Source organism: Falco punctatus, assembly GCF_963210335.1.
Source record: "Falco punctatus genome assembly, chromosome: 5".
Taxonomy (NCBI): domain Eukaryota; kingdom Metazoa; phylum Chordata; class Aves; order Falconiformes; family Falconidae; genus Falco; species Falco punctatus.
Genome location: NC_137584.1, coordinates 5,464,699 through 5,477,507, shown reverse-complemented (window position 1 = coordinate 5,477,507; position 12,809 = coordinate 5,464,699). Strand labels below are relative to the sequence as shown.

The 12,809-nt window shown below is 44.0% G+C and overlaps 2 long non-coding RNA genes across 2 annotated transcripts in view; one reads left to right on the top strand and one right to left on the bottom strand.

Moving 5' to 3' along the window:
- The window catches only part of LOC308064662, a 604,713-nt gene that overhangs the window by 494,203 nt on the left and 97,701 nt on the right, over positions 1–12,809 (top strand). The gene's annotated exons all lie outside the window — the stretch shown is intronic.
- The window catches only part of LOC308064665, a 33,013-nt gene that overhangs the window by 18,836 nt on the left and 1,368 nt on the right, over positions 1–12,809 (bottom strand). The window contains exon 2 of the long non-coding RNA XR_013928479.1: positions 1–12,809. This exon is cut by the window's left edge and continues 18,836 nt beyond it. This is a non-coding gene — a long non-coding RNA (uncharacterized lncRNA).

The window sequence follows — 12,809 nt, the reverse complement described above, 5'->3', positions numbered from 1 at the left end:
TACAAATATTTTCAACCATTTTTAAATTGGCAGAGGAGAGAAGCAATTAAATGTGTGGAGATTTCCATAAGCATTTTTTACTTTCTCTTTGGCTCTATAGAGATTTAACAGGGAAAATGCTTGCTCTCATGAATATAGAGATGGATTAACTCCCTTTTACAGGCAAGGGGGGGGGGGGGGAGTTAACAATGACAGTCTTTGACCATTATATACCTGCCTGTTTTCTGTGCGTTCGTTTACTGTGCTGTGCAGAGCACAAGTGGTCTGTGCGTCAGGCAGCGAGCGTACAGCGGGAAGGGCAGCAGGAACTGTTGATGTGCATGCTCCCGTCCATCCCCAAGGTGAGGCAGCTCTGTGCTCAGGCTGTAGGGAGGAGATGCTAGCAATGGAGGCTTAAGGCATTCACATCTTAAGATCACTTTTTCCTTCCTCTCTGGGCTGAGTTTATTGCCCAGTTAGTAAGTCACCCTATGCAATCAATTGCTGAATTTATCTGACTTTAAATAAGCAAAATCTGCCTTTTAGAGGAAGAAAGGAACTAGTCATCTAAGACACAATGAAATATAATATAACAGATAATAATTAAACAAATATAACAAAGGCTCATGGTGTCACTAATGGAGCTGTTTTAGCATCAAGTGTCTTGATGGGACATCTACGTTATCAGGCCATTTTCCCCACAAGTCTTTTCAAGCTGGGATAGCATTATGACCATTGATGCTGCTACTAAAAAAATTATAAAAATACAATTGACCTATTGTATAATGTGAAATACATGACCATATTAGCGATTAAAGTACATATGTAAATTTAATGATGTAAGAAATAAAAGGGCATAGTTGAGGCAGGATTTTTTAGTTGGAGGAGTGGGAGTGGTTCAAGGCATTTTTCTCCAAGGTAAGATGTCTGGTATTTGACTCTTTTCTTGCTGTTGCAAAGCTAAAGAAGTTTAAGAGCAAGTGGTCACTAAATTTCATGTGTTAAAAAGTATTGGATATCATTAATACCAGAGATTTAATTCTCTCCTTACATTCTGCTGTGCAAACTTCAAGGAGCCCCATAATAGATGAGTTTTCTGTAACTCTTCAGAGAGCCAAACCAAATAAAGAAATACATATTTACCTAGCCCTGCCTTTTAAACAGCAACCTGCCCCAGTTGGCAATACTTAAGTCAGGCAATTTTTAAACTTTTCTTGGAGTTAACTGATGTTTCTTGATAAAAAATATCTCCCCAGTTGGAAAAAGAAAAAAAAAAAAAAAAAAAAAAGCAAAAATACAGAATACAACTAAGCCCTCACTGCATTCTTGCAGCTTTCTGAGTGCAAATGAAAATCTGCACCGGACAGAAAAGCACTGTTTTGTTTGTTAAAGCAGTCTAAAGCTAGCAAAGCTTATACCAGCCTCTGTGGCTAATGGTGCATGACAGGGATTGCTTTCAAAATAACTGTGTCAGTTTTAAATATTACTGCCTCTCTCCCAGAGGGTACCACCCACATAGCAGAGTCAGCAGACTGAAAACGCAGATAATTCTAAGCTGCTTCAGGATAAACTCCACTGTTTAAAGCATAAAATGCCCGGGGGGGGGGGGGGGGGGGGGGCAGCTTGAGTTAAGCTCTTGGACTTTGTGCTGAAACAGCTCAGAGACACTTGTATCTCGCTCTGCCATCAGAGCTGGGGCAGGCATCGTTGGCAGGTACGAAGAACTGGGGGGCAGCGGTGTCTCAAATAGCCACAGCTGCCTTCTCAGTGAACGTATCTGAGCTCTGAGCATGGCTTTTACCTTGCCTTTTTGGGTAAAGGTTCACAGCATTTGGGCGAATGGTGAGGTCTTAACCACCAAGTCAAATACCTAACATACGGGTGACTGGGAAAGGAAGAAAAACATCCTGAGGAATAAGCATGCTGTGTGAGGAATTTCAGATTTAATTATTTAATTTCATTTCATTTCATTTAAAACCTGAGGGGAATATTAAGCTAATTTTTTTTTTACTCAGTCTGCTCTGGACAACGAAATTTTGACCACACTATGGTTAACTCTTAAGTGGTGGGAACAATATGTCTATAGGGAGAAGGCTTTACTTTTCTGAATCCACCTATCCTGCATTTCTTTTCCCTTGATAAGAAATGTATAAGATGTTGTGGCATCCTTGATCCATTAATGGTTAAAGAAGACAATATGCTTCAGTGACTTAAGCCGTTTCTCTTCCTGAGACCTTTAAAATTCTTCTGCTCTATGGTGATATTGATATTGTGATCAGACCAAAGAAGTCCTTACCACGCTTTCTTTTTAAACACAAAATCCACTTCCATAGCATTTCATTGTCTTGATACATACTTCCTAATATACAGCTATTTGTAAACCAGACTGGAATGTTATTTTAGGCAAGTCAGCGTATAACTCCTACACACAGCAACAGCCTAATTTTGTTTTTAATACTCACTGTGCTGTTGGTTTTAATACTCACTGTACTATTGTTTTTAAAGCTTTGGATTTTGGCTTGAAATCCAGGCCACCCTGAATTTAACAGCAAAACAGACCGAGTTCAGTCTGATCTGGATTTCAACCTAAATGCCTAATGTTGCTAATGTGGGATGTGGTGAACTTGATCATCAAGTTTTTTATGGCCACAACAGATGTTCCTTCTTTTAGACCAATGGAAAGCTACCGAACCTCATCCACCCTCTAAAACAAAAATACAAGCATTTGTTTACAGCTTGATTCCAGGAATATGAATTGAATTAGAAGCTGCAAAGTTTGTTCTTGTTTACATACAAATAAATATATGCACAATTCTTGCTTTTCCCAATGAACCATAATGTTCTCTGGACTTTATTTCCTATATAAAGTAACAGTATTTTTAACAGTCTAATACTGTATTATAGTTTTTTTAGCAATATCAAAATATCAGCATAGTATTTTTGACCTTGTGTTTAAAAAATGCATATTTTTTTTTTCTTTCTGATGTCTAGTAGACCCGAACAACATGTTTTGGATGTATGTTTTGCATTTTGTAGATTTATAATTTAGGTTGACTATAATACAACATTCACATAATCATAACCCAAGGCACAACCTACAGAAAATAAAGATACTGAATATAAATGTTTTCTTCCTACTGGTGACATTCAATGAATTTTCAAATGGGCATACAATACTGAAAGCCTGGTGCCTTCTTCTAAAGTAGGAGAAAAAACATGATAGTCTAGTAACTGTGAACTGAAGCTTTCTACTATATGGAGCAAGAAAATTATTGCTTGATTTGATACATGCCATCCCATCTCTGGGGTAAAATATCCAATAGTTTTTCCACACAATACTGAGGAGGAGATGGAATAGGAACAAGACTAGCAGGGCAAAGATTTTGTATAAAAGGAATAGAAGCCTCCTTTAGCATGCATCTGTTGCTTATGAATAAAAAACACCTTTTCCTTTGTGTTTCCTAAATTTGTCCGATTTCAAAAGTCACAGCTCTGTTTTTACTGGGTCAGAGAAAAAACATCTTGTGGCCTTACTTAGCCTTCAGCTTCAGTGGAACTTGTTGCCTGGCTTTGCCCACAGCTGAGGCCCTCTCTCTGCTTTGGTAATGTGCTGCAGCTGCAAATGAAGTTTAACTTTTCTGCTGTGGGATGTCCTCGACAGTGATGCTCCCAGCAGCTCTGTCAGGATGGGATTTGCCGGAGTGGCTGAGCTGACCGAGCAGCTCACTGCTTCCACGCAGCTAGTCTCGCTACACCCTCCTTGCCCTGGCAGATTTTGGACCTTTGCCCAATTTAACTCACCAAACCAGCAGGAAATTGCCCGACTTTTTACATAAGCTATTTTTGTGCCAATTTAGTGAATCAGGTAAAGGTCCAACAAATGCCAAAGACAGGACAGCAAGTGCCGGTAGTTTTTGGCTGGGAGAGGGAAAATCATGGTGGAACTGGGGAAGACCCTTTTGGAAGCAGAGCACCATCATGTGTCTTGTGAAACTGTATCCAGCTGAAAAACATTCTTTTTCTTTTCTGAGCTGTTTTTACTGACTGAACTAGCTCATTGAAGACAACATGGTTGCCAGACCCACACAAGAGAAGCAGCAGCAGGAGCATGCACCAGGAGGTATGGATGGAAGCTCTCCCTGTCAGCAAACCCCTCCCAAGAAATCGCGCTCGCAGGCACCCTCTGCTTGGCCTGTGCTGTGCTGTGCCCCTTGCAGAGGAAGGAGAGCTTTCTGGTAGCGCTGTGGTTTCCCGACTTTAAAGGACAGTCAAGACCCTTAAAGCATCTCTTTGATTAATTGCTGTGATGTCAAGACACCTACCCATCCATTTCATGTTGTTTGCCTACTACATTCTTTGGATTTGTCCTTTGGATGGTTTCTGTGACCTACTGATGCTGACTGGCGTGCTGTCAAAGCAGCGTAACAGTCTTACAGGTGCAAGGTGTATCCAAGGAGAGTATCCAGCTGAATGGCCAGGCCTGAGGGTTGTGATCAGTGGCACAAAGCCCAGCTGCAGGCCTGTCACTTCTGCGGTACCCCAGGGGTCGATACTGGGTCCAGTACCATTGAGCATCTTCATTAATCACCTGGACACTGTCCACGTGATACAAAACTGGGAGGAGTGGCTGATAGACCAGGGGGTTGCACTGCCATCCAGAGGGACGAGCTGGAGAATTGGGCTGAGAGAAATCTCACAAAGTTCAACAAAGGGAAGTACGAAGTCCTGTCCCTGGGAAGGAATAACCCCAGGCACCAGCACACGCTGGGGGCCAACCGGCTGGAAAGGAGCTTTGCTGAGAAGGACCTGGAGGTTCTGTTGGACACCAAGCTAAACGTGAGGCAGCAATAAACCCTCATGGCAAAAAGGGCCAAGAGCACTCTGAGCTGCACTAGGAAGAGCATTGTCAGCAGGCTGAGGGAGGTGCAGCACTGGTGAGGCCATGTCTGGAGTGCTGCATGTGGGCCTGGACTCTCCAGTGCAAGGAAAAGATGGAGCTATTGGAGTGAGTCCAGTGCAGGGCCATGAAAATGACTGAGGGTCTGGAGCACCTATCATGTGAGGAAAGGCTGGGACAGCTGGGAGTGCGCAGCCTGGAGAAGAGAAGGCTCAGGAGGATCTTAGCAACGTGTATAAGTACCTGAAGAGACAAACCCTTCTCAGTGGTGTCCAGTGACAGGACAAGAGGCAATGGGCACAAATTAAAACCCATGAAATTCAATCTGAATACAGGAAAACACTTTTTCACCATAAGGATGACCAAGCACTGGCACAGCTTGCTCAGAGAGGTTGTGGAGTCTCCATCCTTGGAGATATTCAGAACCCAGCTGGGCAGCCTGCTCCAGCTGACCCTGCAGGGGATGGACTAGATGGTGTGTAGAGGTGCCTCCCAGCTTCAACCTTCTGTGACTCCCTGACGCTGTCATCTGTAAATCATCTGTAGATGTGATTTGTAGATCACCCTGTGAAAGTCTGGGGCATAGACAAATGCCACCGAGAGTCCCTGTACTGCTAGGACATAGTCCATTGCTTATTTTCTAGGACATGTTAATGAGGAGAAAATCAGCAACAGGCCACGGGTTTCCTTTGTAAAAGAAGAAAAAGGAGCAAGGAAAGGTCACAGAAGGTTTTTCCTTCTCTACGTGAGATAAATTGAAGCACATTCCTCCTTTGCCTGCTCTATGCTGTAATGAACACCTCACACTTCCCCAAGAGGAGAGACATCTCAAAGAGTCATTGTAAAATATTAGCATTCCCAGGATGGACACCTGCTGAACGTGTTGTATTTTATAGGTTCAGCATTTGTTAAAGTCTAACATGTTTATGCAATCTGAAATATTGTAGTTTGGAAAGAACAATTATATACAGATGAAAAGTCGGGACCTAGCACAAGCAGACATACAATACTAACAATAGAAAAATTATGTTGTACACGGAGCGTGCAAATTGCCTGGGTCTGTGAAGTGGAACGTACCAAAATAACATACCCATTATTATGCTGACTGATGTTAGCACTAATTATGATACATATTATCAGTTTTCAAACATGCAAGTTGGAACTGTCAAGCTGGCATAAACCCTGTAATGCTTAATTTTTTTAAATTACTGGATAACTTACTGATGCATGCTTCACAAATCCTCATGGCAGACAAAGAGGACTTTAAGTATATCCTAAAGGTTAATTTCAAGCGATTGAGTCTGTGGTCACATGAGTAATTCAATAATCTGATTATCTGAGATGTCTCAGTTGGAAAAGAAAACAGCAAGCTGTGAGCAGATAACATAAAACCCTACAGTAATTCAGCTGTTCCCCATGACTGGTAAATTTTCCCTGGATGAGCCAGAGCTAAGTTTGTCTCCCTTTCAGGCGCCTGCATTCCTGTGCACTCCCTGCTCCTTCTTCAGCCCTTCAAACAAGCAGCCGGTTTGTTTGGAGGCCGTTACCACAGTGCGATTTGCTCCATGGCCAAGCCTCGCCACTCCTGTGCCTGTTAGCTCAGGCTCAGCTGTGCTTTGAGACTCGACATCCTCAGCCGTAATGCCAAAGCAGCCTACGTCAGTCCTAGACTAGAACCAGTCAGTGCACTGGCCACTTCGGCTTTGCCCTTCATGTCACAGTTACCCTGACCGTGCTCTGGCACGTCCTCCGCAGCGCACTGCGCTGACTGCTTCCACCTGACCCCACGCAGACCATGTCAGCAGCCTGGCAGAAGGCTAACTCAGCCAAAAAGCCCCTTGTTCTCAATTCTCAAATCACAGGCTGCATCATATGGAGCGCTCTCTGCGTCGGATGCAGGTAGCCTACAGACTGCACAACAAGTACAGGAGAGGTAGGAGCAAGGAGGAACAGCAGAAGAGCAAACTCTGGAAGCTGTAAAGAAAACAGGGTTTAGGGAGACCGAGACAGGAAACAAGTGGAGACATGACCTGAGCTGGCTGGGCAACAAACTGGGATTGTCTTCAGCAAAGAAGTGGAGACATGACCTGAGCTGGCTGGGCAACAAACTGGGATTGTCTTCAGCAAAGACTGAAAGAGCTTGGGAGGGAGAGACTGGTGCCTAGTGGAGGCAGGGAATGCAGCTAGGAGGAGGGAGAGGGACAGGAGAATTAGGATCCATTAAGTGAGGAAAATTATACCGCAAGCACGGACTTGGGGCCTGGAGGGGCACAGTAGCACTTTGTGGGTAATGCTGAGGAGTGAAGGCTGGAACTGGCTGGATTTGCTAAGTGGGGCTGTAACAAGCACCCAGGGATGGAGTAAAGACAGACTGGAAGGGTGTTAGTGGAAGGAGGTGATGGCTAGGGAAGGAGAGGTGAAGGAATTTGTGCTCTGTGGAGGATACTCCTACGCTGAAACGGAGCCCAAGAGTTTGCATCTGACTCTCACCTTTTCCCCGTTGTTGGCAAGTACCTATGAGACCTAATGCAGGGATCTCCCCTGGTACTTCTCCTCAGAAGGCCATGACACATGACATGCTCTTGCTTTGTTAGAGCAAATGGACAAGGTCTATTGCAGAGGAGTGAAGGCAGTGGGGTGATCAGCATTGATAACGTGCAGCTGTGGCCTGGCCTCAGCGGCAGCGGGTTGATTGACATGGGTGATGTGCAGCTGTAGCTCGTTCCTGCTAAATGGTTAAATAGCCCTGAGGATTGTGGGAGAGGGGTTGGATGGAGGAGGAGTGTGGTCTGGCCTCTGGGGGAAGGTGATACAGCACGGCCAGTAGAATCTGACCTGTGGTAAAGCCTTGTTGCAGCCTACTAGTTTGTGCTGCAACAATTGGTGCCCTGTGTGAGGCTGACTGAGTTGGACTCTGGCTACAACAACTGGTGCTCAATGTAGCTGAGACAATCAGGAGAACCTGCAACCCATAGCAGATACCATGAGAGGTGAGCTGCTGCAACTAACCGATATGGGTGTATTGCAATATTTGTTGTCCATCTTAACTCAAATTGCAACTTTTGGAGTGTAGATGGGGACTAACTGATATGGGTACAGAAGAGGAAAATTCTACTTTAACTATGCTTATAGGTATATTTGAAAAAAGAAGTGTAAAGTATAACAAGAAGGCAATAAGAACTTTCCTAGGATGGTGCAAAGTAAATGATGTGCTTGTTACGCCAAAAAGTGTCTCTAGTGTTCAGATATGGCAAAATGCTGGAAAATTTCTTTTTGAGGCTGCCTCAAGGGATGATAAAATTGCAACAATGTCGCTAACAGCATGGAGATTAGTCTTAGAGTTACTAGAACAATTAAATGTGGATAGGGAGACAAATTCTATATTTGCAATGCTTATGGATATATTTGAAAAAAGAGGTGTAAAATATGATAAAATGGCAATAAGAATTCTGCTAGTGTGGTGTAAAAAGTATGATTTGTCAGTTACAGTGAAAAAGGTTTTCAGCATTCAGACATGGCAAAGCGTTGGAAAGGTACTTCTTGAGGCTGCCTCGAGGGGAGACAAAATTGCTACAGCTTCATTAACAACATGGAGATGGATCATAGATTTGCTAGAACAATCAGATGTAGACAGAGAAACAAACTATATTAACAATGCTAATAGACATATTTGAAAATTAAGGCATAAAGTATCATGAGATGGCAATAAGAACTCTGGTAAGGTGGTGTAAAAGGAATAATTTGCCCTTTAGGTAGAAAATGTCTCCAGCATTCAGATATGGTTAAGTGTTGGATTGTTACTTTTGGGGGGTGCCACAAGAGGGGACAAAATTGCTACAACGTCATTGACAGCATGGAGATTGGTCTTAAATTTACTAGAACAATCAGAAGCAGACGGGGAGACAAAGGCTGCAGTTGAAATAGCCACATCCCTGGCTGCGGAGATGATGCCCAATAAGGTACCCCTGGCGCCCTCAGATTCTCTGCCGTGACCTGATTCACACAGTCGAGGCCGGCAGGAGGGGCAGATCAGCGCCGGGTCAAATGGGCTGAGTCGGTTCCCTTTGGGGCGGTGGGGAGATCTAGTCATTGTCCCGTTGCCTGTCTGTGATCCCAAGTAATCTGTGATAGGTTTATCGGAGGAGACCTCGGGTCACGTTCAACAACCAGTCCAAATTACAGCAGTGGGACCAGATCCTGCCAAACTCTGGAAAAAGATGCGGGAGCAAGCACTCACGGAAGGGGATATCGGTGCTGCAACCACCATGGGGGGCAGGGTGTTAGCCTGCCCAGTGCTTCAAGGGGATGGTAATGCTCCTCCCAAGTGGGTACCTTTCAATCGGGGAGTGATAAGAGTTAAGATCAACCTGTAGATGGTATGGGATAGGCTCGCCCTATGCTCAGTGATTGTTATGTGCTGTTTTCATAGCAGAGCTTACTGCTCATGATTGCTGTTCAACTGCACAAATTATATTGACCCCCATGCAAATGTTAATGTTTGAGTCAAATTGGAGTCACTTGGCAAACGAGCAATCATTGATGAATTTAGAATACCCCCAGGATGATCCACGTTTTGGGGCAGGATTGATGGGGGGGGGCTCCAGTTAACTCTCCTCAGTTACAAGCTTGCTTAGATCCTTTAGTCCTGCAGCAGGGAAAAGTTAGCTCTCCAAGCTTTATTGCAAGTCCCAGATCATGGCACTCCACAACAGCCATGGACCACAGTAACACAAGGTCCAAATGAGGGATACGTGTCATTCCTGGATAGGTTGAGAGATGCCTTGGATAAGCAAATACAGAATGGGGCAGCTAAGGAAGCCTTATTACTTCATTTTAGCTAAGGACAATGCGAATGAGGGTTGTAGAAAGGTGATTGCAGGCATGGCGAATTGTAATCCCACTTTAATAGAATTAATGGATGTATGTGGGAAGGTGGGAACCGCTGCCTTCCAAATGGAGTGTCTGGCAAAGACCTTTGCTGATGCAGTCAGGGTTGTCCGCTGTCGTTACACGTGTGGGCAAGAAGGTCACCTAAAAAAGGACTGTCCAAAGCGATCGAGGCCAGGAAGGGCTGATGGCTCTGGTTTGGTATGCTGTCAGTGTAACAAACCAGGGCATTTTGCAAAATACCGTAGATCTAAATTTAACTCTCAAGGATGGTTACTTGTAGGTGGCAACATAAAGCAAGGAAACGGGGGGAGGAACCACATGTTGATACAAATGGATCCTTCACAACAATTCCAGGCTTATGCAGCCAACTTGCAGCCCAAACTTCAGGGAGTGCTGGATTGGATGTTACCACAGCAGCCGCCTTTACAATAGAGGATGATAAAGTACATAAGGTCCCACTGAATGCCGTGGGACCCATCAGCAATAAACTGAGTGCGCTGTTGCTTGGATGTTCTAGTGTAACATTACAAGGTTTATTTGTCTTACCGGGATTCATTGATGCTGATTATATGGGTCAGATTCAAGCAATGGTGCGGATCCCCACCCCTCCCCGTGTCAATTCCTGAAGGCAGCCGGATTGCACAATTAATTCCTTTCAGGACAAGTTAATTATGCCCATGAGAAAGTCCAGGGCAAAGAAGGGCTTGGTTCAACAGGAACACCACAAATTTTCTGGATTCAGTATACAAAATGCTTGACCAACTCTAACCTGTAAAATCACCTTTGCCAAAGGGACCCCTTCCACAATACGGGTGACCGGAATGATTGACACGGGAGCAGATGTAACTTATATCTGCGCACATCTGGCCTTGCTCTTGACCTGTCTGTTCGGCAGGTTCCATGTTGGCAGGAGCAGGTGGTGTGACACAGTGTCCAAAGTCAGTATGTGGTGCAAGTTTGAAACCCTGAGGGCCAGACAGCAACAATCCGTCCCTACGTGCTTGATGCCCCTATGAATTTTTGGGGACGGGATGTTTTGGGACAATGGGGAGTTGTTATTGGTACCCGGAAGGATTTTTGATAGGGACCACTGTGATGGAGGGTGTACAAAGACCTACTCTGCCTTTGACCTGGAAGACAAATACCTCTGGTTGGGTGGAACAGTGGCCCCTTCCTGAGGAAAAATGTGTAGCCCTCCAACAATTAGTCAAAGAACAATTAGCACAAGGACACCTAGAACCTTCCCATAGTCCTTGGAATACCCCTGTGTTTGTGACAAAAAAGAAATCAGGCATTTGTTACAAGATTTAAGGAAAGTAAAAAATGTAATGGAGGGAATGGGAGTCCTGCAATAGGGCATGCCTTACCCAACGATGATCCCGTGAATCTGGGGCATTTTGGTAATTGATTTAAAAGATTATTTTTTTCAGTATTCCTTTACATGAAGCTGATAAATGTAAATTTGCTTTTTCAATACCTAGTAGAAACCATATGACTCCTTGTAAGTGATACCAATGAATGGTGTTGCCGCAGGGTATGAAGAACAGTCCTACTATATGTCAATGGTATGTAGCAAAGGCATTGTCACCTGTACGGGAACAATTTCCACAAGTATATTGTTATCATTATATGGATGATATTCTTCTATCAGTTGCAGATAAGGCTGAACTTCAGCAAGTGTATCCAGTTTTGCAGCAGTCGTTGGCCACCTTTGGGCTATGTATAGCACCAGAAAAGATTCAACAACAAGCCCCGTGGAAATACTGGGGAGTTAAAGTGCTAGATCAAACGCTTGAGCCACAGTCTATCCAGCTCCAAGTACATGTCAGAACCCTAAATGATTTGCAAAAATTATTAGGGACCATAAATTGGATAAGGCCATACTTGGGCCTTATAACAATTGAAACCATTCTTTGATCTATTGAAGGGTGACACTGATTTAATATCTCCCCGATCACTAACTAAGGAAGTCAGCTTAGCCCTAGAGAGGGTGGGTGGTCAATGGTCTGCAACAAAAAGGGTACACTGTGTAGACTTAGAAACCCCAGTAAGTTTATATATCGTCATAGCTAACTGTCATCCCATGGGATTGTTGGGCCAATGGAATAAGTGCTGGCAAGATCCATTACATGTCTTAGAGTGGTTATTTTTATCTATACAGCCACAGAATACAGTGAGCACTCAGATTGAACTAATATCAAAAATCATCGCCAAAGGAATTGCCAAGGTGCGTTCAGCTCACGGGCCAAGATCCCAATTACTTGATAATTCCCATTGAGCGTGATTATGTAAGCTGGCGTTTGGCAAACAGTTTACCATTTCAGTTGGCTCTGGAAGGATTCGAGGGACAAATACCCTATCATCTTCCCAGTCATAAATTATTATAAATTTATTTAGACATACAAATACTTCAAAAGCCACTGGTAGCAGATAGCCCAGTGCAAGGCCTTACAGTCTTTACAGATGGTTCTGGGAAATCGGGAAAGGCAGTGGTCACTTGGTATGATGAGAAGCAATGGCAAGAATTGATACACTCGACACAGGGATCACCTCAATTGGTTGAACTTAGTGCTGTCATTGTTGCCTTTAAAACGTTTTCTTGATGTGCTGTAAACGTTGTTACAGTCCGCTTGTTGCACGACACGTTGACCGTGTGCTGCTTAAGGAGGTAAATTCAGAATGACTATTGTTTTTAATAAAAACATTATGAGTAATAGTGAGTCAATGTACACATAGATATTACATCCTGATGTCCGCAGTCACGCTGGATTGCCAGGATTCATCTGTGAAGGAAATGCCTGTGCTGATGCTCTTGCAGCTCCCGCTTGGACTCCTCCAGTGCCAGATCTGATACGACAGGCCCTCATGTCTCATCAGTTTTTTCATCAGGGGGCTCAGGCACTGCTCCGTCAATTTAAAATATCTTTTGTGGATGCAAAATCAATTATCACCGCTTGTCCAGAGTGTCAGTGATTGGGTCCTGGACTAATGTTTCCACGAGGGGTCAATCCACATGGATGTCAGTCCTTGCATCTGTGGCAAA